General features: G+C 38.5%; 1 long non-coding RNA gene and 1 other non-coding gene across 9 annotated transcripts in view; both read right to left on the bottom strand.

Annotated features, from left to right (window-relative positions):
- Positions 1-24,973, bottom strand: part of LOC122707015 — a 52,692-nt gene that overhangs the window by 27,580 nt on the left and 139 nt on the right. For 3 of the 8 annotated variants that reach the window (XR_006344544.1, XR_006344548.1, XR_006344547.1), the window contains exons 1-4: positions 24,846-24,954; positions 14,041-14,300; positions 8,924-8,987; positions 8,588-8,683 (exon numbers count right to left, since the gene is read on the bottom strand). This is a non-coding gene — a long non-coding RNA (uncharacterized LOC122707015). The other 5 variants (XR_006344545.1, XR_006344551.1, XR_006344549.1 and 2 more) reach the window with 5 other exon arrangements.
- Positions 1,443-1,514, bottom strand: TRNAR-GCG. The gene has a single exon. It is a non-coding gene; the product is annotated as a tRNA-Arg (tRNA).

Below are 24,973 nucleotides of genomic sequence, written 5' to 3'. Positions count from 1 at the left end.
TTAAACTGAGTTGTTTGTTGTGTAATCATCAATTCCAGGCTTAAAGACAAAAACATTTTATGTGACTAAGACTAAGGAATGTAGAGGGGGAAAAAGAGTTGTTCTTTCTTCCTTCTTGAGAATCCAGACCCCTATCTCCTTTGAGAACCCCAGGACCCTCTCTCCTCCTCGGGGACCCCAGACTTCTTATCAAACTGCCTAGGAATTGACTCTCAGTAGGTTCTCAGTAGTTATCTATTTTATACATAGTATCAACAGCGTATATCTGGCGATCACAATCACAACTTTTTATGTAATGGGAGGAACCAAAGTTAATGTCCAGATGCTTCTAAACAGCCTTGCTTCCCCCAGGTTTCTAATGTTTGTAAAGGCTTTCTCCAAAGATATCCCCTGAGGAGGAGATCTGAACTTCTGATCATTATAGAAAATATTAAAAATCATGGCTCCTGCTACAGATTTCATTAGCTTATTAGAGGAAAAAAGGACACGTATAAAAATATAATGAACTTCACAACACAGACAAGATAAAGGGGGAGTGGAATAAAGATGCAGACTTTCACAAAATGAAAGAATAACTGGTGTTTGGAAAAGAAATAGATCATTCTGTGGTGACAGGATAAAGGAGATCTTCAGCAAGTATCCAGTGTGACTGATTGAAGAGATTTATACAAGACTAACTGTGAAAGGCACGAGAACCTGGAGCCTTTAAAGGTATGTACTAAGCAGAGATACAGGGTATTTCAAACAGTTTATTTCAAAAAGTTTAATCTTTTGTTACTACATTCATTTCCAGATGACTCAGTCTCATAGTTTTAAACACTATCTCAATTCTGATGACTCCCAGACCTGCTTCCTAAATTTCAGTCTAATAGGGCTTTCCTGATAGCTCAGTTGGTAAAGAATCTGCCTGCAATTCAGGAGACTCAGGTTCGATTCCTGGGTCAAGAAGATCTGCTGGAGAAGAGATAGGCTACCCACTCAAGTATTCCTGGCTTCCCTTGTGGCTCAGCTGGTAAAGAATCCACCTGCAGTGTGGGAGACCTGGGTCTGATAAAGAATCTGCCTACAATGCAGGAGACCTGGGTTTGATCCCTGGGTTGGGAAGACCTTGGAGAAGAGAAAGGCTACCAACTCCAGTATTCTGGCCTGCAGAATTCCATGGACTGTATAGTCCATGGGGTCGCAAATATCTGGACCTGACTGAGTGACTTTGACTTTGACTTTCATACCCACCTGAACCTGGACAGTTTTGCTCTGCTTGGATGTCAAGCTGGGATCACAAACTGAGCATGTACAGAGCTTAACTCCTAACAAAGTGAAGTCACTCAGTCGTGTCCAACTCTTTGAAACCCCATGGACTGTAGCTCGCCAGGCTCCTCTGTCCATGGGATTCTCCAGCCAAGAATACTGGAATGGGTTGCCATTTCCTTCTCCAGGGGATCTTCCCAACCCAGGGATCGAACCTGGGTCTCCTGCATCGCAGGCAGATGCTTTATCCTCTGAGCCACAAGGGAAGCCCAACCCACTACCAAACCTGCTCCTCTCAGAGGCACCTGTATCTCAGTTAATAGTAACTCCATTCTTCAGCTGCTCAGGCCAAAAGAACTTCAAATAATCCTTGACTGTCCATTTCCCCTCATGTTTCACATCCAACCCACCAGAAAATTCTACTGGTTCTACTTCAACTACATCCCAAACCAGAATGCCTCTCACGACTGCCACTGCTATCACTGATGTCTGAGCCTCTACAATCTCTCACTGAGATCTGGGTCAAAGCTCCTATCTGATCTCCTGCTTCCTCTTTCTTTTCAATTACAGCTGCCAGAATGATTCTATTAACAAAAAGGATCTTGTCACTTTTTAACTTCAATATCTTCCCAAGAATAAACATTTCATTCAGAGAAAAAAAAAAAACCACACTCCTAATTGTGTCCTACAAGGCCCCACTCAACCTGTATTTTTCCACTCTATACCTATCTTCCTAATATATACCTTTGATTTCTATTAATATTACCCATCTTCCAGCTCACTCTACTCCTCCCTAATATTCAAACATGCCAGACATGCTTCCATCTGAGGACCTTTGTACTTGCTGCTCCCTTTGCTTGGAAACCTCTTTTCCTCAGATATTTGCTGCCTTTCCCACTCATTTTCTTCAAGTCTTTACTGAAATGCCACCTTTACAGAAGGGCCTTCCTAGGACCTTATCCAAAATGTCAACCTTTCACCCTCAATACTCCCTATTTCCCCACTTCATTTATTTTTTTCTCCTTTTCAGTTATCACCATCTAAGACATTATGCATTTTGCTCCTTTGTCATTGCACGACCTCACTGGAATATAAGCCACCAGAGTCATAAGTTTTTGTTTGATTATTGATTGCTATAAGATTATTATACCCTTTGCAGCTACACATCCTTGGTACATAATAAGCACTCAATAAATATTTGTTAAATGAATGAAAGAACATGGCAATGCTGTACAAAATACATAATTATACCATATTCATAAGAATACCATATTCTTAAAAACATTCCAGTTCAGTCGCTCAGTTGTTGCAAGGCTTCTGGGGAGTACAAAGACTAAAAAGACAGCAGTGGGACATAATTAACTATAATCCAAAATAGACATTCACAACTTTTATGTGAGAATTACAGGGAAAAAAAAAAGTGGTACAAGGGACTCAAGAGAAAAACTCTATCAGTAGGGGACAACTGCAGTAACCTAGGTATCAGCTGATTAGGCCCTATATTGGCTAGAGTACAATAAAAATGGAAAGGGTCATATGTGACAATGATCATAATAAAAGAAACAGTTGGTAGGACTTGGTGACTAGTCGAATTCAGAAAGAAACAGCAAATCACTGCTAAATGTCAAACTTAGGTAATGACAAAAATAGCAGTGCTATTTTTTTTAAAAAAAAGAGAGAAAAGAGGAGGATTAAAGTGGCAGGAAAAATGTTAAGTCCAATATTAGATATATTTGAGGTGATACCAGATCACATAAGAGAAAATTTCAGGACAGTTCTAGATTCAGAACTATGACTTCGGGTTAAGAATGCAGTTGACCCTTAAACAACATGGAGTTATGGGTACCAATCCTCCATCCAGTCAAAAACCCGTGTACTTTATAGTCAGCCCTCAGTATCTGTAGTTTTGTACCTGCAGATTCAACCAGTCACAAATTGTGTATTATTATTAAAAACTCAACATAAAAGTGAATCCACGCAGTTCAAACACATATTGTTCAAGTGGCAACTATAAAGACTTAGGAGTTATTTTCTCACAAAGACATCGGTGAACTGAAAAAAGTGAGATTTCTAAGCAAAAGACTAAAGGTAAAAACCATGAGAAATAAGTAACCAACAGGGCAGGAGAAGGAAGAGGTGCACCTGAACATAACAAAGAAAAAAAAGAGAGAAAGAATGAAAACAAGGACACCTCAAATATATATATATAAATTTTTTCAGGCTTTAAAAAAAAATAATCAAGCTACCATTCATTTTACATTTAGCAATTCTGTAAATATGTTCATTCACATACTCAAGATATCAGATGAAATCAAAGCAATATTTCAGTTGAATCTTGACTTAGAATTGTCAGACTGGTAAAATTAGGCATTTTCCTGGTAAACTCTGAAACAAAAAACAGCTTATGTACTTCTGCACATTTCACGGACTGGAGTGCAGATGTAAGATCAAGAATATGATACAAGTCTGTCACCCAGGAAACCACTTAATGGCAAACTGCTCAGCCTCCCTTATAAATGTAACTTCACCCTGATCTGGCCCAGCTCCATACATAGATGTAGTATTCAATATATATTCATTTATAATAATAGCAAGCAAAACAGGTAAACAGATACAAAAATAGATAAACTTAAAATAATTAGTTCAGGGTAGGGAAAGGAAATAAGGAATTTTTTAATTGGTATAGAGTTTTCGTTTGGAAAAATAAAAAAGTTCTGCAGATGGATGGTGGTTAACAGTCACACAACAATGTGGATATACTTAAGGCCACTGAACTCTACGCTTAATGATAAACTTTTGTTATGTATCAGTTCAGTTCAGTCGCTCAGTCATGTCTGACTCTGCCAACACATGAACCACAGCACGCCAGGGCTCCCTGTCCATCATCAACTCCCAGAGTTTACACAAACTCATATCCATTGAGTCGGTGATGCCATCCAACCATCTCATCCTCTCGTCCCCTTCTCCTCCTGCCCTCAATCTTTCCCAGCATCAGGTCTTTTCAAATGAGTCAGTTCTTCGCATGAGGTGGCCAAAGTATTGGAGTTTCAGCTTCAATATCAGTCCTTCCAATGAACACTTAGGACGGATCTCCTTTAGGATGGACTGGTTGGATCTCCTTGCAGTCCAAGCAACTCTCAAGAGTCTTCTCCAACACCACAGATCAAAAGCATCAATTCTCTGGTGCTGAGCTTTCTTTATAGTCCAATTCTTATACCCTTACATGACTGCTGGAAAAACCACAGCCTTGCTAGACGGACCTTTGTTGACAAAGTAATGTCTCTGCTTTTTAATGTTGTCTAGGTTGGTCATATAGAGAAGGCAATGGCAACCCACTCCAGTACTCTTGCCTGGAAAATCCCATGGATGGAGGAGCCTGGTAGGCTGCAGTCCATGGGGTCACTAGGAGTCGGACACGACTGAGTGACTTCACTTTCACTTTTCACTTTCATGCATTGGAGAAGGAAATGGCAACCCACTGCAGTGTGCTAGACTGGAGAATCCCAGGGATGGGGGAGCCTGGTGGGCTGCCATCTATGGGGTCGCACAGTGTCAGACATGACTGAAGCAACTTAGCAGCAGCAGCAGGTTGGTCATAACTTTACTTCCAAGGAGTAAGCATCTTTTAATTTCATGGCAGCAGTCACCATCTGCAGTGACTTTGGAGCCCAAAAAATAAAGTCAGCCACTGTTTCCACTGTTTCCCCATCTATTTGCCTCAAAGTGATGGGACCAGATGCCATGATCTTACTTTTCTGAATGTTAAGCTTTAAGCCAACTTTTTCACTCTCCTCTTTCACTTTCATCAAGAGGCTCTTTAGTTCTTCACTTTCTGCCATAAGGGTGGTGTCATCTGCATATCTGAGGTTATTGATATTTCTCCCTGCAATCTTGATTCCAGCTAGTGCTTCCTCCAGCCCAGCGTTTCTTATGATGTGCTCCTCATATAAATTAATTAAGCAGGGTAACAGTATACAGCCTTGATGTACCTCTTTTCCTATTTGGAACCATCTGTGGTCCCATCACTTTGAGGCAAATAGATGGAGAAACAGTGGCTGACTTTATTTTTCTGAGCTCCATAATCACTGCAGATGGTGACTGCAGCCATGAAATTAAAAGACGCTTACTCCTTGCAAGAAAGTTATGACCAACATAGACAGCATATTGAAAAGCAGAGACACTACTTTGTCAACAAAGGTCCGTCTAGTCAAGGTTATGGTTTTTCCAGTGGTCACGTATGGATGTGAGAGTTGGACTATAAAGAAAGCTGAGTGCCGAAGAATTGATGCTTTTGAACTGTGGTGTTGGAGAAGACTCTTGAGAATCCCTTGGACTGCAAGGAGATCCAACCAGTCCATCCTAAAGGAGATCATACCTAGGTATTCACTGGTAGGACTGATGTTGAAGCTGAAACTCCAATACTTTGGCCACCTGAAGCGAAGAGCTGACTCATTTGAAAAGACCCTGATGCTGGGAAAGATTGAGGGCTGGAGGAGAAGGGGACAACAGACGATGAGATGGTTGGATGGCATCACCGACTCAGTGGACATGATTTGGGGTAAACTCCAGGAGTTGATGGACCAGGGGGGCTGGCGTACTGCAGTTCATGGGGTCACACAGATCGACACAACTGAGCAACTGAACTGAACTGAACTGTTATTCCATGTCCAGTTCTAACTGTTGCTTCCTGACCGGCATACAGGTTTCTCAGGAGGCAGGTCAGGTAGTGTGGTATTCCCAACTCTTGAAGAATTTTCCAGTTTATTGTGATCCACACAAAGGCTTTGGCATAGTCAATAAAACAGAAGTAGATGTTTTTCTGGAACTCTCTTGCTTTTTGGATGATCCAGCAGATGTTGGCAATTTGATCTCTGGTTCCTCTGCCTTTCCAAAACCAGTTTGAACACTGGAAGTTCACGGTTCACATGTTGCTGAAGCTTGGCTTGGAGAATTTTGAGCATTACTTTACTAGCGTGTGAGATGAGTGCAATTGTGCAGTAGCTTGAGCACTCTTTGGCATTGCCTTTCTTTGGGATTGGAATGAAAACTGACCTTTTCCAGTCCTGTGGCCACTGCTGAGTTTTCCAAATTTGCTGGCATATTGAATGCAGCACTTTCACCACATCATCTTTTAAGAACTGAAACAGCTCAACTGGAATTACATCACCTCCACTAGCTTTGTTCGTAGTGATGCTTCCTAAGGCCCACTTGACTTCACATTCCAGGATGTCTGGCTCTAGGTGAGTGATCACACCATCGTGATTATCTGGGTCGTGAAGATCTTTTTTGTACAGTTCTTCTGTGTATTCTTGCCACCTCTTCTTAATATCTTCTGCTTCTGTTAGTTAAGTTAGTTAAGTTGCTCAGTCGTGTCCGACTCTTTGCAACCCTGTGGACTGTAGCCCACCAGGCTCCTCCGTCCATGGGATTCTCCTGGCAAGAATGCTGGAGTGGACTGCCATTTCCCTCTCCAGGGGATCTTCCCGACCCAGGGATCGGACGCAGGTCTCCCACATTGCAGGCAGACGCTTTAACCTCTGAGCCACCAGTGAAGCCGTGCTTCTGTTAGGTCATACCATTTCTGTCCTTTATTGAACCCACCTTTGCATGAAATGTTCCCTTGGTATCTCTAATTTTCTTGAAGAGATCTCTAGTCTCTCCTGTTCTATTGTTTTCCTCTATTTCTTTCCATTGATCATTGAGGAAGGCTTTCTTATCTCTCCTTGCTATTCTTTGGAACTCTGCATTCAAATGGGAGTATCTTTCCTTTTCTCCTTTGCTTTCTGCTTCTCTTCTTTTCACAGCTATTTGTAAGGCCTCCTCAGACAGCCATTTTGCTTTTCTGCATTTCTTTTTCTTGGGGATGGTCTTAATCCCTGACTCCTGTACAATGTCATGAACCTCTGTCCATAGTTCATCAGGCACTCTATCAGATCTAGTCCCTTATATCTATTTCTCACTTCCACTGTATAGTCATAAGGGATTTGATTTAGGTCATTCCTGAATGGTCTAGTGGTTTTCCCCACTTTCTTCAATTTAAGTCTGAATTTGTTATGTATATTTTACTACAAAAAAAAAAAAAAAAACTAATTCAGCTCACATATGTACTATAAGCTAAATGCTAATTCTCCAGAAGGAATGATTATATCAGTATTCTTTTTAATCCCATGTCTCTGAATTCCTATCACTGTAATTCAGTAACAAGGAAGAAAAGCTGTGATCCAAGATAAAAATGACAAAGGAAAATAGAAAACAAGATAAAAACAAGTTTTTTAAATTGAAAATAATTTTTATCAGATTGGATCTAGAAGATCAAGATGGTGGACAGAGTAGGAAGATCCCAAGCTCATCTTCTCCAGCGTACACACACATAGAACTACATATAGAATAACTATCTCTGAAAATGACTTAAAGACTAGCAGAATACATTTTCTACAACTAAAGATATAAAAGAAAATGGGTAGGAGGGACACAGAACCCACATCCTAGTGCAGCAACCCACAACCAGGAGGGGTATCACAACTGCAAATATTAACCCTGGAGAGTAAGGCAACTGAACCCCTTGTCAGGCTCCCTAGTCTGGGGCACTAGAACTGGGAAGACAAACCGATGGACTTACAGAGTATTATGCTAAGTGAAATAAGTCAGAGAAATCACAAATACCAAGTAATTTCACTTATATATGGACTCTACAAAACAAGACAAAGGAAAACAAGAGAGAAACAGAGTCAGAGAAACAGGTAACAAACTGGTGGCACCAGAGGGGAACTGGGTGGGGGTTGGGTAAAATAGGTAAAGGGGATTCAGAAGTACAAACCTCCAGGTATAAAACAAATGAGTAACCAAGATGTAATGTTCAACACAAGCAACACAGTTGATAATAACTGCAATAAATATGTATGGTGATATTTGGTTAAAAAACTTACAGTTGTAATCAATTCATAATGCATGTGTGTGTTAGTCACGCAGTCATGTCTGACTCTTTGCGACCCCAAGGACTGCAGCCTGCCAGGTTACTCTGTCCTTGGAATTCTCCAGGCAAGAATGCTGGAGTGGGTTGATATTTCCTTCTCCGAGGGATCTTCCCCACCCAGGGATCAAACCCGGGTCTCCTGCATTGCAGGCAGATCTTTACTGTGTGAGCCACTGGGGAAGCCCATAACGTATACAAATGTCAAAGCATTGTTTTCACTTAAAACTAAGATAATATTGTATGTCAACTATATTTCAAGTAAAATATAAAATAAAAACTTTAAAAGAGTCAACCCTAATTACAAAAGTAGGAAAACACAAACTGAAACAGTCAGTGTTGAAATTAAGGAATAAGTCAAATACATACTTGCAAACTTGGAGGAAATCCTGGAATTCCTGACAAAGGAACTGTGTGGTAAAGGACAGAAGGATCTTTCCATATCTCAATCCTGAGAAGCAAGAGCTGAAGGGAAAGTCAAGGTAGAACAGCAGAAAAAATAGATGATTTTAACTAAGACTTTTAATAGTTTGGCAAACAGAAACTACAGACTGCTGTGGTAGGTGGCTATAAGCAGGTTCAGAACATATAGGGAAATATATATAGTATGGAAAGTAGATTTTTTTCATTGATATTTTCACCTAGGTGTTTACTGTGTTCACTCAAAAGTAAAGGTGGCAAGCAACTTTCATGACAGAAGATTACCAACTGAAAGGGCTATCACACTCCTCCAGTGCTGTGTAACTTTCAAGGCATCTTCATGATAATCCTGAAATATAATCAGAGCAGAGTCAAGTAAGATGCTAAGGCTTCTCTTCAGATGCAGCAATTTCCACCAAAATAAGAAGTACAAATTCCCTTACTAGAGCTGTGAGTTCCAAACTTACCACATTAAGGATTCTGTGTTATTAAAACTATAAACTAGTCTCACATATTCTGCTAGGACTCTTTTCTCCTTCGTCACCGCAGATCATATTATTCATAGCACAACTCTCCTTCATTTGTAATCCAAAACCCCATTATTCCTGTTGGAAATGCCACAGTGCTTTACAAACATCCGAATCCCAGTCACCATTCAAAAAGAGATCTCATCTTCTTTGTGAAATCCTCTTCTAATCTCTTCACTGCTAAATATTCATAATCTTTGCAGTCTAAATTAGTGCTTCTTGTAAATTCCTGGCAGTCCACAGCACTTTCACTGCCAAGACCTGGGTTCAGTCCCTGGTGGGGAAACTAAAATAAATAAGTGCTTCTTTTCTTTTTCTCTAGTTGTGGCAAATGGGGGCTATTGTCTAGTTGCAGTACACTAGCATAGGCTCTAGGCACAGGCTTCCGCAGTGGCAGCATATGACTCAATAGTTGTGACTCATGGGCTTAGTTGCTCTGCCGCATGTGTGACCTTCCAGGACCAGGGATTAAAACAGTCTCCTACATTGGCAGGTGGATTCTTTACCACTGAGCCACTAAGGAAGTCCCAAGAAATACTTCTTGAACTATCTGTGGTAAAATGCCATTTAAAAAATTTTTCTACTTTGTGGACCAAGCCTTTTATAAAGTGAAATTTAAATGATTACTAGAATTTTTAAACATGTAAAATAGAAACCAAATTTTATTATAAATTTGACAGGCATATAATTTCTCTGTCAAATTCCTAGAAAAGTTGCTAAAGATTACTCTTAATTTTTACACTTATATTTCAGCACAGTGGTAATAGTTCACACACTGGTGTATCAGTCTGCACTTTGGGTTTTTTCATTTTGTTTTTAAATTTTTATTTTATATTGGAGCATAGTTGATTAACAATGTTGTGTTAGTTGCAGGTGTTTAGCAAGGTGATTCAGTTATTCTGCTCAATATTCTTCAATAACCTAAATGGGAAACGAATTTATAGAATGCACGTTGAACAGCATGTGTCTTAAAGAACTAGTGTTTTAAAAATTGAAATCATTCCAGTCATCTTTTCTGACCACAGTGCAGTAAGATTAGATCTCAATTACAGGAAAAAAAACTATTAAAAATTCAAACATATGGAGGCTAAATAACACGCTTCTGAATAACCAACAAATCACAGAAGAAATCAAAAAAGAAATCAAAATATGCATAGAAACGAATGAAAATGAAAACACAACAACCCAAACCTATCGGACACTGTAAAAGGGGAAGGTTCATAGCATTACAGGCTTACCTCAAGAAACAAGAAAAAAGTCAAATAAATAACCTAACTCTACACCTAAAGCAACTAGAGAAGGAAGAAATGAAGAACCCCAGGGTTAGTAGAAGGAAAGAAATCTTAAAAATTAGGGCAGAAATAAATGCAAAAGAAACTAAAGAGACCAGAGCAAAAATCAACAAAGCTAAAAGCTGGTTTTTTGAAAAAATAAAATTGACAAACCGTTAGCAAGACTCATTAAGAAACAAAAGGAGAAGAATCAAATTAACAAAATTAGAAATGAAAATGGAGAGATCACAATAGACAACACTGAAATACAAAGGATCATAAGAGACTGCTACCAGCAGCTCTATGCCAATAAAATGGACAACTTGGAAGAAACAGACAAATTCTTAGAAAAGTGTAACTTTCCAAAACTAAACCAGAAAGAAATAGAAGATCTTAACAGACCCATCACAAGCAAGGAAATCGAAAGTGTAATCAGAAATCTTCCAGCAAACAAAAGCCCAGGACCAGATGGCTTCACAGCTGAATTCTACCAAAAATTTAGAGAAGAGCTAACACCTACCTTACTCAAACTCTTCCAGAAAATTGCAGAAGGTAAACTTCCAAACTCATTCTATGAGGCCACCATCACCCTAATTCCAAAACCAGACAAAGATGCCACAAAAAAGGAAAACTACAGGCCAATATCACTGATGAACATAGATGCAAAAATCCTTGACAAAATTCTAGCAAACAGAATCCAACAACATATTAAAAAAATCATACACCATGACCAAGTGGGCTCTATCCCAGGAATGCAAGGATTTTTTAATATCTGCAAATCAATCAATGTAATACACCACATTAACAAATTGAAAGATAAAAACCATATGATTATCTAAACAGATGCAGAGAAAGCCTTTGACAAAATTCAACACCCATTCATGATTAAAACTCTCCAGAAAGCAGGAATAGAAGGAACATAGCTCAACATAATAAAAGCTATATATGACAAACACACAGCAAGCATTACCCTTAATGGTGAAAAATTGAAAGCATTTCCCCTAAAATCAGGAACAAGACAAGGGTGCCCACTCTCAACACTACTATTCAACATAGTGTTGGAAGTTTTGGCCACAGCAATCAGAGCAGAAAAAGAAGTAAAAGGAATCCAGATAGGAAAAGAAGAAGTGAAACTCTCGCTGTTTGCAGATGACATGATCCTCTACATAGAAAACCCTAAAGACTCTACCAGAAAATTACTAGAGCTAATCAATGAATATAGTAAAGTTGCAGGATATAAAATTAACACACAGAAATCCCTTGCATTCCTATACACTAACAATGAGAAAACAGAAAGAGAAATTAAGGAAACAATACCATTCACCATTGCAACAAAAAGAATAAAATACTTAGGAGTATATCTACCTAAAGAAACAAAAGACCTATACATAGAAAACTATAAAACACTGATGAAAGAAATCAAAGAGGACACAAACAGATGGAGAAATATACCGTGTTCATGGATTGGAAGAATCAACATTGTCAAAATGACTATACTACCCAAAGCAATCTATAGATTCAATGCAATCCCTATCAAGCTACCAATGGTATTCTTCACAGAACTAGACCAAATAATTTCACAATTTGTATGGAAATACAAAAAACCTAAAATAGCCAAAGTAATCTTGAGAAAGAAGAATGGAACTGGAGGAATCAACGGGCCTGACTTCAGACTCTACTACAAAGCCACAGTCATCAAGACAGTATGGTACTGGCACAAAGACAGAAATATAGATCAATGGAACAGAATAGAAAGCCCAGAGATAAATCCACGAACCTATGGACACCTTATCTTTGACAAAGGAGGCAAGGATATACAATGGAAAAAAGACAACCTCTTTAACAAGTGGTGCTGGGAAAACTGGTCAACCACTTGTAAAAGAATGAAACTAGAACACTTTCTAACACCATACACAAAAATAAACTCAAAATGGATTAAAGATCTAAATGTAAGACCAGAAACTATAAAACTCCTAGAAGAGAACATAGGCAAAACACTCTCCGACATAAATCACAGCAGGATCCTCTATGACCCACCTCCCAGAATATTGGAAATAAAAGCAAAAATAAACAAATGGGACCTAATGAAACTTAAAAGCTTTTGCACAACAAAGGAAACTATAAGCAATGTGAAAAGACAGCCCTTAGACTGGGAGAAGATAACAGCAAATGAAGAAACAGACAAAGGATTAATCTCAAAACTATACAAGCAACTCCTGCGGCTCAATTCCAGAAAAGTAAATGACCCAATCAAAAAATGGGCCAAAGAACTAAACAGACATTTCTCCAAAGAAGACATACAGATGGCTAACAAACACATGAAAAGATGCTCAACATCACTCATTATCAGAGAAATGCAAATCAAAACCACAATGAGGTACTATTACACGACAGTCAGGATAGCTGCTACCCAAAAGTCTACAAGCAATAAATGCTGGAGAGGGTGTGGAGAAAAGGGAACCCTCTTACTCTGTTGGTGGGAATGCAAACTAGTACAGCCGCTATGGAGAACAGTGTGGAGATTTCTTAAAAAACTGGAAATAGAACTGCCATATGACTCAGCAATCTCACTTCTGGGCATACACACCGAGGAAACCAGATCTGAAAGAGACAGGTGCACCCCAATGTTCATCGCAGCACTGTTTATAATAGCCAGGACATGGAAGCAACCGAGAGGCCCATCAGCAGACAAATGGAAAAGGAAGCTGTGGTACATATACACCATGGAATATTACTCAGCCATTAAAAAGAATTCATTTGAATCAGTTCTAATGAGATGGATGAAACTGGAGCCCATTATACAGAGTGAAGTAAGCCAGAAAGATAAAAGACCAATGCAGTATACTAACGCATATATATGGAATTTAGAAAGATGGTAATGATAACCCTATATGCAAAACAGAAAAAGAGACACAGAAATACAGAACAGACTTTTGGACTCTGTGGGAGAAGGCGAGGGTGGGATGTTTCGAGAGAACAGCATCGAAACATGTATATTATCTAGGGTGAAACAGATCACCAGCCCAGGTTGGATGCATGAGACAAGTGCTCAGGTCTGGTGCACTGGGAAGACCCAGAGGGATCGGGTAGAAAGGGAGGTGGGAGTGGGCATCGGGATGGGGAATACATGTAAATCCACAGCTGATTCATGTCAATGTATGACAAAGACCACTACAATATTGTAAAGTAATTAGCCTCCAACTAATAAATGGAAAAAAAAAAAACTCAGGGTTTAAATTAATGAATATTCACTTATTTGAAAAAATCTGAAACTTGAATTCAGCATTTGTTTAAGCTGGACTCAGATATGAAAGGGACAGTAACTCTGGAAAGTAGACACTACATGTATGTACAAAGACACAGATGTGAGAAATGACATGGCATGTTGCTGACACAATGAACAGTATAGTTCTTACTTGAGGGGCATGTAGTGTGAGAGAGGGAATTAAAAGCCAGGTAGGGTTTACAGAGGGAAAGATAAGCGAGGAAAAAGCCCCAAATATTTCTAAAGGAGTACCATGACAGAATCAGTGTCTTTGAAAAAGTAAGCTGGGAGTGGACAGGATGAGGAGGGACTTTATACTTACAGTGTTATATATCATACCTTTTTTCATGTCCTCCAGAGCCTGGAAAAGTGCTCAGTAGATGACGGATGTAAAGCATCTTCATTAAGTAGCAGGTGTTAAAAAAAATACTTTAAATTCTGTTAGATGTACTAGTTGAAAATATTCTATATTTACTACATATGACTTCTAAAATTTAAAATAAAAAACAACTTACAGATACTTCATCTGTATAACAGTAAAGAAAACTCAGCTTGGAATGATCCTTGATCATTGGCCAGCAAAAGATTTCAACAAATTTCTGAAAAACAATAACAGACAGGAGTGTATTAACAAATTAAACAGAACAGACGACAATAGGAGGAAGCTGCAACTGAGATGAAAGCCAACCTGCCCTCTGGAACCCCAGATGGATTCTAGGCTCAGGGATACCAGAGGAGCTGTCTCAAAGGGTTATTAAAGAAGGGACTAGCTAAGGATAGAGACAACAAGAAGATCTGAATATAGAAAAACTGTACCCAGTCAAATACTCCACATCTACCTTCCTCTTCCACCTCTAACCACAAAGCATACATGGAAGCCTAATATTTATCCCTAACCAAAAACAACAAGAGGATAACTGTCCTTTGTGGCAAAGATGGTCAACTATCAACCTAAAAGATGGAGTTATCTCTAAGATGGAACTGCTTAGCCAAACAATCCACCCTTTCTCAGACCCCTCTTGTATCTAGGTACTACCATATGACTAGTTTTAGCCAATGGAATGAAACAGAAGTAATGGGTCATTTCCCTGCCAGGCAATGAAGGGCCTTCTCTATTCTCTCCTTCCCTTCCTCTAGGAGACAGAGAACCACAAGGAATTTTAAGGATAACAGAATCACAAAAGAAATTCAGTACACTAAATCACAGGAAGGAAAGTTGCCTGCTGAGAAGACCCTCATTGGACGACTAAAGAAGCAAAAAAATAAAATGCTTTTTTGTTAAGCCATTGAATTTTCAGGTTTACTGATTTCAGCAAACAGCATCCTTACTAACGACAGTCACTTTTTTAAAAAGGAAATAAAAAAAGGAGGAAGGGAAAAACATCAACAGAAAAATTAAGCTTCGGTTTTAGCGACCCAGAGGCAGGCCTTCCTCTCTGTGGCATTTGGAATATCAGCAGCCTGATAGTCGGCTTTCTATCCACCCACACTAAAGGAAAGCCTGGCAGCTGGCATGTTCCATCACACATGCATATTAAGACGAAGAACTAGGTCACTGGAATGGGAAGGACATGAATGATTATCACCAAGAGGTCAGATGTGGTAGACTGGATTATTCTTGTAGTACCTTATCCTATGCAGCCAATAGCAACTAGCACACGCTTTCAACTTTCAACAAATTTCTTTGTCCAAAACTGCAACTTCATTAAACTGCCTTCCATGATACCACAGACAATAGTTTTATCAAAAGTTTTGCTACTACATAACACAATTCACCATTTTCCCAGCCTCCTATAGTGGTTTTCTTGCTAACCACCAACCAGTTTCAAAGCCAATGGTATGTAATTGAAGTTTCTGTTATAGCTGCACCCCACTCTGAGATACTCATCCTTATCAGGCTTATCAGGCAAAATCATCCTTATCAGGCAAAACAAGCAAACACAAAATCTCGATAACATACAAAAATAAGCATATATTTCTCACTTAGAGAAATAAATTATTTAAGTCAAATAGGGCAGTTCTGTTTCAGGCTGTAGATCAAGTTGACATCTTTTCCATGTGTTTCTATCTAGGGCTCTACAGTGGCCACCAGATGCCTGGGACCTGTTTGATTAGGCAAAGATTGGAAACTCCCAGAGGGGCAAGTGGAAACATTTAATAGCTTATAAGGCCTAGGCTCAGAACTGGTGCATTGTCACTTCTTCACAAGTTCTTCTGGTCAAGAAGTAAATATCTGCTGAACAGTTACCTAATCTGTCACAATTCACTCTCTTGCACACAAAAGATTGTGACTGCTATGAAGTAAAAGGTGATTAATAAGAACCAAGACATTAAACAAAGATTAAATTTTGCCATCTGGTACAATATGGAGGGAACCTGAAGGTATTATGCCAAATGAACAAGTCAGACAGAAAAAGACAAATACTGTATGATTTCACTCACATGTGGAATATTTTTAAAAATAAAATACACACACACACACACACACACACACGGATACAGAGAACAGACTGGTGGTTACCAGAGGGGAAGAGGAGTGGGGAGAAGACAAAATGGATAAAGAGGGTGTATGGTGATGGATGGAAACTAGACTTCTTTGGTGGTGAGCACTTTGCTGTGCATAAAGTTGTCAAATTATTATGTTGTACACATATTATAAACCAATATTAAAACATATCATAATGTTATAAGTCAATGTTACCTCAATAAATATATATGTAACTATATGTGTGTATACACATACACACATACACAAAAAAAAAAAACTTAAAATTACAATTAACTACCAAACACTGGTAGAAATTAGGGGAGGGAAAAGGAAGTAACTGAACTAAATCTTCATCTTTTATAAAGTGGAGGAAATAGATGGTGTTTAATCAACCAAGGAGTGTAGGTAAAAGCATATAAAGTTTCCTAACGAACAAACAATAAATTAGTTCAAATGTCTGTTTCTGGGGGTAGGCCTAACAACTAGTGGCAAAGAACAGAAACTGTTGCTTTATATAAAAAGTGTTGTTGTACTACATTTTTTTGTTGACATGTTCACGTATTACTCTAAGAAAAAAAGTAATGAATTTCTACTAGAAATTTCTCACTTAAAGGCTAGATTTTAGAGGTGAGAGAATATTCCTATATATAAACTGAATACCACGGAAAAAAACTGTGTACATGAAAGGAAACTTATACTTTCATTGTGGTACAAAAGTATGAGTCTCCCCTTTGTATTCAGTATAAGTGCAGAAGTAATTCACATTCCTGGAGAATGCAGTTAGGAAGTAACAAATTTTAATATTTAGAAATTAACTTAACATCACTTTCACCATAAAAAATTCTTAATATGGAAAAATTTACTTATAAAACTTAAGACTTAAGTGATCTGCTGTTACTCACAATATAGAGAATTGATATGAATACTAGCCACCAAAAAGTATAAGTACAACAAAAGGAAGATAGAAAACAAACACTAATAGATTATTTAAACAATAATTAACCCAAACTACAAATAAAACACAGGTCATTCAGGTCAATTCTTTCCAACCATGGCAGACATCACAAATCAAACATGGCACTCTGCCCAGTAACACAAGGGAACAATCTCAAATTCCAAAATCCATCTCAATACAGTACTCCTCACCCTCCAAAACTGATCAGAGTTGGCAAATCAAGTGAAACTTCTTTACCCTAGAACAAAGCAACACTCCAATTAAAGTTTACGACATGAAAATATTTACTTCATTTAGCCTTTTCAGCAGTTAAAAGGCTTAACAGATTTTTCCAAAAGTTAAATATTACATTCTGTGATGAGAATCTTGCCATAATTGAACATTAAGAATGTACTTCTTCATGGCGGAGTCTTGTAGCTACTCAACTAATATAACTTGGAAGTCTGATGGATATTCAAGTGGTAAGGAAAGGCAAAAAGACTGTCCAAACACTTTTCAACAACTATTTAAAAGATCTGTTGACAGCTTAGACCGATTTTGTTCAATACAGAGTTCCAGGAATCTCTGGATCAAAGGTTATTACTGAGCCATGGTATCGAGCAGATGAGCAGATAGATGCTGGCCCACATCCTGTTCTGAACAAAGTTCTTTCCTCTCTTCACCCAAATCCCCACATCCATCTGTCTAAAGCACTCCGCACATTACTCCATCCTCCTAAATTCAGCTAATTGGACTAGGGCAGGACACTTCACCTTAAAGCAAGCCAATCAAGAGGAATATGATCAACTTTTTTGTGGCATATCTTCCAAAATAACCCAATGAGATCTTCACACAAATTTCAACTGGAGACAAAGAACAAACTTGCAAATGAAAGTAGATACTTGACCTAGAAGACCATGTAAACTAGTGAGGGCCAGCAGCTGGGCCCTATGCAAAAGGTAACAGCAAAGGAAGCCTGCTGAAAAGGTCTCTCCTTTTCAATGGAACAACTAGGCTTCCCTTGTAGCTCAGCTGGTAAAGAATCTGCCCACAATGTGGGAGACCTGAATTTGATTCCCCGGGTTGGGAAGATCCCCTAGAGAAGGGAAAGGCTATCCACTCCAGTATTCTGGCCGGGAGAATGGCATGGACTGTATAGTCCATGGGGTAGCAAAGAGTCGGACATGACTGAGCGATTTTCACTTCCACTTCCATGGAACAATTAATTACTGTTTTTAGTTCCCCATCTAGTTCCGGTAAGGCTCAGGTGTGTTCTAATGTACGCATATGGATGTCCTCAAAACTCCCTAAAGTATCTCTAAAAAAAGAAAAAGAAAAAAAAAAATCCCCTCATTACATAAACTAGTTAAAAACTAAAGGAACCCAATTAAAATGCCTACTTAGAGACAGCACCCTTGGAGTAACTGTGGGATACTGCAAATACACAATATAAGCTGTACAACTGGAACCAAGATAATTAAAATCAGTCAATTACTGATCTTGACTAGAAGTCAAGGAACCTATTGGTTCTATCAACTTGCATTAAAGATAGCAACATGCAGTTTTTAATTACAAAAGATACCTATAGAACCATTCAATCTCTTGAATTAAAAGCAGGAAAATAGTAATGCTATAAAAATAAGACATTCAAGTTAAACCTCTTTTTTCTTTAAACTCTGAAAGGAATGAATGAAAATATATATATATATAATAGTTCTAGGAGTGGAACTGAAAACACAGGAATTAGCTAGCAGGCCCTGCTCTTGGAACACAAAGGGGCTCCAGCCACACATATGAAAGTTCTTTGGTTAAGAAGTTGTAATCCGGCATCCTGCCGGATTTCTGGTTTTGTTTAAATCTGGTTATGTTTGCCCTACAGAATATTCTTAATGTGAAAGCTGAAAATCAAGACATTTCATCTTTTAAAAAGTTAGAATTTTAGTTTCTCCTGAAAAATTAGTAAACCTGGAAACACAGAGCCCAGTTTCCCATTGGGAAAAGCATCCTCTGGGAAGCCACAGTCCTCCCCACTACCTATTATGTTGCTGAGAACCCAATTCTTCCCCTGTTGCTCCTGACTCCTTTAGGAAGGGCTGTACTTAGTCACTCAGTCATGTCAGACTCTTTGCTACAGAGTAGCCCACCAGGCTCCTCTGTTCATGGGGATTCCCCGGGCAAGAATACTGGAGTGGGTCGCCATGCCCTTCTTCAGGGAATCTTCCCAACCCAGGGATCAAACCCAGGTCTCCCACATTGCAGGTGGATTCTTTACCATCTGAGCCACCAGGGAAGCCCCAAAACACTGGCATGGGTAGCCTATCCCTTCCCCAGGGGAATCTTCCTGACCCATGAATAGAACTGGGGTTTCCCGAACTGCAGGAGGATATGAGCCTTTAGGATATAAGCTATCAATCTCTCCATTGATATAGATCTTCCAGTTCACAAACTTGCATAACCAACTTGTGAGTGGCTTGGTTAAGATCAGTTCTGACATCAACAACATGGTGCAACTATTAACAGAGGAAAAAAAAAAAAAGATTTGGTCTTTTGTCCTGCATCCAGCATACCAGGGCAGACTTTTCCTACCCTAAAGACAAGTGTCCTTCAGTTCTTCGTTTCTTTTTCCTGTAATACGACCTCTCTAGGAACCATCCCAATCCCTCAGACAAGGGTGGAGAGGAAGAATCAAATTCTCAGTTCTAATCTCCCAGGCGGCTCCTGTGCCTCTACGTACTTATGGATGTAGCTAATAGATAACTGGAAGGAAATTACATCATCTCTACCAGCCAGCAGTGTCTGAAACTTGCTCAGGAAAAAAAAAATTATTTCAAAAAATTTTTGAATTTAGGCAACTTGCATGTTTACTGGTAGCCTTGAACATCTTTTCATAATGTAATTAAAACAAAATTTGTGTCACAGGTTTTTTCTGTATTGAAATTTCAAATGATTCAGTAAAGTTATATTTTTATAACTACTGTTTGGCAACGCAGAGAAAGTTAGAGGAAAAATAGATTTAATATCCTAATAACCAAATTGGAAAAAGCATTAACTTTAGCATGTTAGAAAAGGAAGAACATAAGAATATTGAATGTTTTTCTCCAAAAAAACACATTAACAAGAATTAAGGTAACTCTACAAAAGAATCAATCATAATAAACATAACAAGAGAAACAGGACAAACACCTGACCATCAGCAGGCACACATATCACTCCACCAGGGTACATATCCATCTTGATGTTATACTCTTATCCATTATTCGTTGCCTGGGTTTCAAATCCAAATAAGCATGGGTAGTTGCTATAGTGACAATATGCCACTTTTGGAACCAGAAGCTTAGTACTACTGAGTACTTATGGTCTTCATAACGTCAGTACTTCCTCCCACACTTTGAATTATACATCCAACATTACACATTCCGACATTAAAACTTCACAAAATGTGATTTCATTCTGTCCTTTAAGAAGTCAATTTTGTTACTTTCTCAAAAATAGTTTCCCCTAAAATAATTTATAGTTTATGTAGTATAGTAAATGTCAAGAGAAGCAACCTAAGTCATTTAACATGTTAAGAATATACATACTCAATACATGCTTAGTGGATTAATATTAAAGATTCTGGCTTAATAAAATAAATTGTATGCCATTATTGAAATGTATTTTTTTAAAGAATTTTTTAAAGATGTGGACCAGTCTTTATTGAACATGCTACAATATTGTTTCTTTTTATTTAATGTTTTGGGTTTTTGGCCACAAGGCATGTGAAATATTAGCTCCCCAACCAGCACCCCTTGCACTGGACTACCAGGGAAGTCCCTGAAATATACTGGTTTTAAATCGTAACTGAGCATGATCATATCTTATTAATTCATGTCTTAGCTCAATGTTATTAATAATAGTATTCCTACCATCCTTCATTTAATACGAAAATTAAATGATTTTCATATTAAATGAAACAAAAATTCAAAAGCAACACTAAGAAGCAGCATTTTATTTTATAGCAGACTGATAAAGAGGTCCTTCTTGCCTTATAATGGGGTTCTGTTCCAATAAATCCATCATAAATCGAAAATACCATAAGTCAAGAACAATTTAATATACCTAACCTACCAAATATCACAGCTTAGCCTAGGCTACCTTAAACATGCTTAGAACACTTAAATTTAGTTGGCTAATCATCTAACACAAGCCTATTTTATAACAAAGTGTTTAAGATCTCATGTGACTTATTGTACATTGTTCTAAAAGTGAAAAACATAAATTTTTTAGTGTATTGGGTTGTTTACCCTCAATATTGTGATGCAACTGGGATATGTGGCTCACTGCCACTGTCTAGCATCGTGAGAAGAGTATCACACTATGTATTACTAACCTGGGGAAAATCAAACTTAGGTTTCCACTGAATGCACATCACGGTTTCACACCATTGTGAAATTAAAAAATCATAAGCAGAACCACCTACTTTGGAGACTATCTGTATTTTTATTTCCTTTAGAAACTATTCCTAATAATTAGAGACTAATTATTAGTGGTATTTAAGGCAGGTATCCGCCTGCCAATGCCAAAGATGCAGGTTTAATCCCTGGGTCAGGAAGATACCTTGGAGGAAAACCCATTCCAGTATTCTTGCCTGAGGAATCTCATAGATAAGAGGAGTCTGCTGGGCTATAGGCCATGGAGAAGCAAAACAGTCAGACAAAACTTAGTGACTAAACAACAACAACAACAAGGAGAGGATAGTTTGTTGCTAGTACAACACTAAGAATAAGGAAAAATATCATTCTCAAATCAATCAGAGAATATCTCCAGACCATCAAAGAGTCAGAGACTGGCAACCCTCATACATTGCTGTTAGGACTGGAAAATGACACAGTCATTATAAAAACAGCTTGTAAGTTTCTCCAAAAGTTATACAGAGAACTATCATACAACCTATCATTTTCACTTCTAGGTATCTACTCAAGAGAAACAAGACCATATGTCCACAAAAGACGTGCAAATAAAGAGTTATAGAAATGGTATTATTCAAAATAGCCAAAAACTAGAAACCTAAATGTTCATCAGAGAATCCCCTGGTGGTCCAATGGTTAGGATTTGGTGCTTTCACTACCAGTGCTGGGATTCAATCCCTAATCACAGAACTAAGAGTGGCCATAAATAAACAAACAAATAATGTTAATCAACTGGTAAATGAGTAAACCATAAATAAATGAAATTCTATTCAGCAATAACAAAAGGAATTAATGACCCAAGATCAAAAACACTATGTTAAGTCAAAGAAGACAGACATAAGAGATCATCCACTGTATAAATACATTCATATCAAATATTCAGAAAAGTCAAATTTACAGAAAAGGAAAATACATTCATGGTTGCCTGGAGGTAGAAGTGAGGAGGTAGAAGTGGAGGTAAATGGGCATGTGGAATCTTATTAAAGAGATGAAAATGTTCTAAAATCTATTTATAGTGTTGGTTGTACCACTTGATAATATAAATTATTAATGTGTATACTTGAAATAAATGAATTATATATGAAAAACATATCTCAATAAAATAGGGTGTTTTCTTTTTTAAAGTCAAAGAACATTAGAGCTGCAGGGAACCTTGCCAGAATTCAGACAAATGAAGAAAGTGAGGCCCCAAAGGGTTAAACAACTTGTTTAAATGTTACCCAGCTAGATTCTGACAAAAGTAGAATAGACCAAAATCCAGTCTCAGCCTCCTACTAAAAATAAAATACCATGGAATTGTTTAAAATTACAATAATAGTTACACAGATTTCTTTGTGAGGAGTTCTAGAAGTATCAAAATTTGAAAACCTAAAAGAATGTTTAAAACATAAAAATCCTAAGAACCTGATGTTCAGAAAAATAAAATAAAAGCTAGAAAAACTCATTTGTCACTCTTTGAGGCCATACAACTTTCAAAATTGGTAATAAAAGAAAAAGAACTAAGCATTTTTTCTGACTTTCCAATAAAAGTTATATTTCAGGGTAATGAAATGCTGCCAGTTTATGACAGAAAGCTTCTCCAATACAGAGGAATGCAAATTAATGAATGTAGATGGAATGAAAAAATTACAAATTATCATTTTGAAGCCCATAATAAAATTATAATTCAGGCAAGAATTATCAATTATTATTAAGGCCATTAAGTGGTTGAAGGGAAAGGTGGACAGAAAACATCACACCTCACAGATCACTTTGTTTTACGGAGACGTCACCAACCTAATCAAGCCGTTAGCATTAAATGTCCAGGTTTATTAGAACTTCAGGTACTAGAGTAATAAACACCAAGAGAAAGTAGTCAAACAATCACAGAAGGGAAGACATTCTCCAGGTCAATATGCCTCCTCTTTAGCTAATCAGAGAAACCAAAAAAAAGTAGGGGTGACTAATCTAGATTGAGATTTTGAAATATAAACAAAAACAAGTGTGGTCTTTAATTGGATCCTGGTTTGGACAAGATAGCTATAAAGAATATTTGAGAGATAACTAGACAAACTTGAAGATAACAGAAGTTACCTTAAGCGTGATAACACTATTTTTGTTATATACGATTATGTTTTCAGAAACACATATTGTACTACTTACAAGTGGGAGATTCAGATACCCATGGTCCACTTCAAAATATTTCAATGAATTTAAAAAATAAAAAATTTAAATCCAAGTCTCAACTTACTAATTCATTGCTGTTTCTATTACTGCTCATTAATTCATTCATAAATTATAAGAAGAATTACATAGAAAAATCTCTTGCAGACAAGAGGTTCAGAGACGTGATCTACCACGAAGGAAAGCATTTTTTCTGTTGTTGGTTTTTTGTCGTTGTTTTTACAGCGACCGAAAGGAAGACAGATAACTCAGAGGTAACAACTCAGTATCACAGACAAGAAGACACCAAAAGGCATCAAAGCATCACAAATGGGGAATTTTGCCCTCAAAGAGCTAAAAATATCTTGTAGAACAGTCTCGTGAAGTTAATTACAAGAAAACTATGCTGTTTCGAGATCACAGCTAAGGCTCTGAAGCGGCAGCCTCACTAATGCAATCCTCAATTGTTACATAAAATTACCTATTCCCTTCTGACTTCACTGCCCTGTACAACCAGTTTACTACTTTCCAAGATGTGGTGAAGTTAACGGAAACTCTTTCGAAAATCCCTCTCTCAAGCGAGGGGAGCCAAGCTAAAGAAAACCTTTACCGTAACCACCAGCTTCTTTACTTCTAGGGCCTCAAAACAGGGAACGCAGAGCCTCCCTCGAAGCCCAGGGAAGACGCCGATTATCAACCAGCAGATCTAACTCATTTGCCTTGTTTTCTCCTCTCCCTCTAAATCCGAAGGGTGGCGCTGTCCTCATTCCTTCCCCACACACCAGGTGTGCGCGCAGGTCCACTTCGAGGTCCGACCGAGGGGTGGCGGCGTCCACTGACCACCTCGGTCCGGCCTCTCCGCCGCCCCGGCCCGCGCGGCTCCTCTCCCTAACCCTACCCCTCCGAGTGAGCCCGCGAAAGCGCCCGCTCCCCTTCTCAGGGGCTGTCTCTCAGAAACTCTCCACAACACTCGGGGCAGGCGGGACGGCTAGGAAAGACACAAGCCAGCACTCTGGCTCTGAGCCCTCAGCCCAGAAACAGAGAAGCGTACAACAAAAAGCGTCAGGACATCTCGCACCAACGCGAGTTAACGCCGCGTCGACCTCCTGAGCGCCCAAGTTAACCGACTTACAGACTTGACTGAACTGAGTGGTCTCTGAGGGACGGGAGAGGGCGCCCATTTGCTGGCACCACCAGCGCTTCCCGCCCCGCCCCACCGGCCTAAGTGCGTCAGGAATCACGTGCCTCGTCTCTCATCCC

This window comes from Cervus elaphus, chromosome 13 (genome assembly GCF_910594005.1).
Source record: "Cervus elaphus chromosome 13, mCerEla1.1, whole genome shotgun sequence".
NCBI classification, from domain to species: domain Eukaryota; kingdom Metazoa; phylum Chordata; class Mammalia; order Artiodactyla; family Cervidae; genus Cervus; species Cervus elaphus.
Note: the sequence above shows the minus strand (reverse complement) of the source record. Positions and strands in the feature narration are given on the sequence as shown.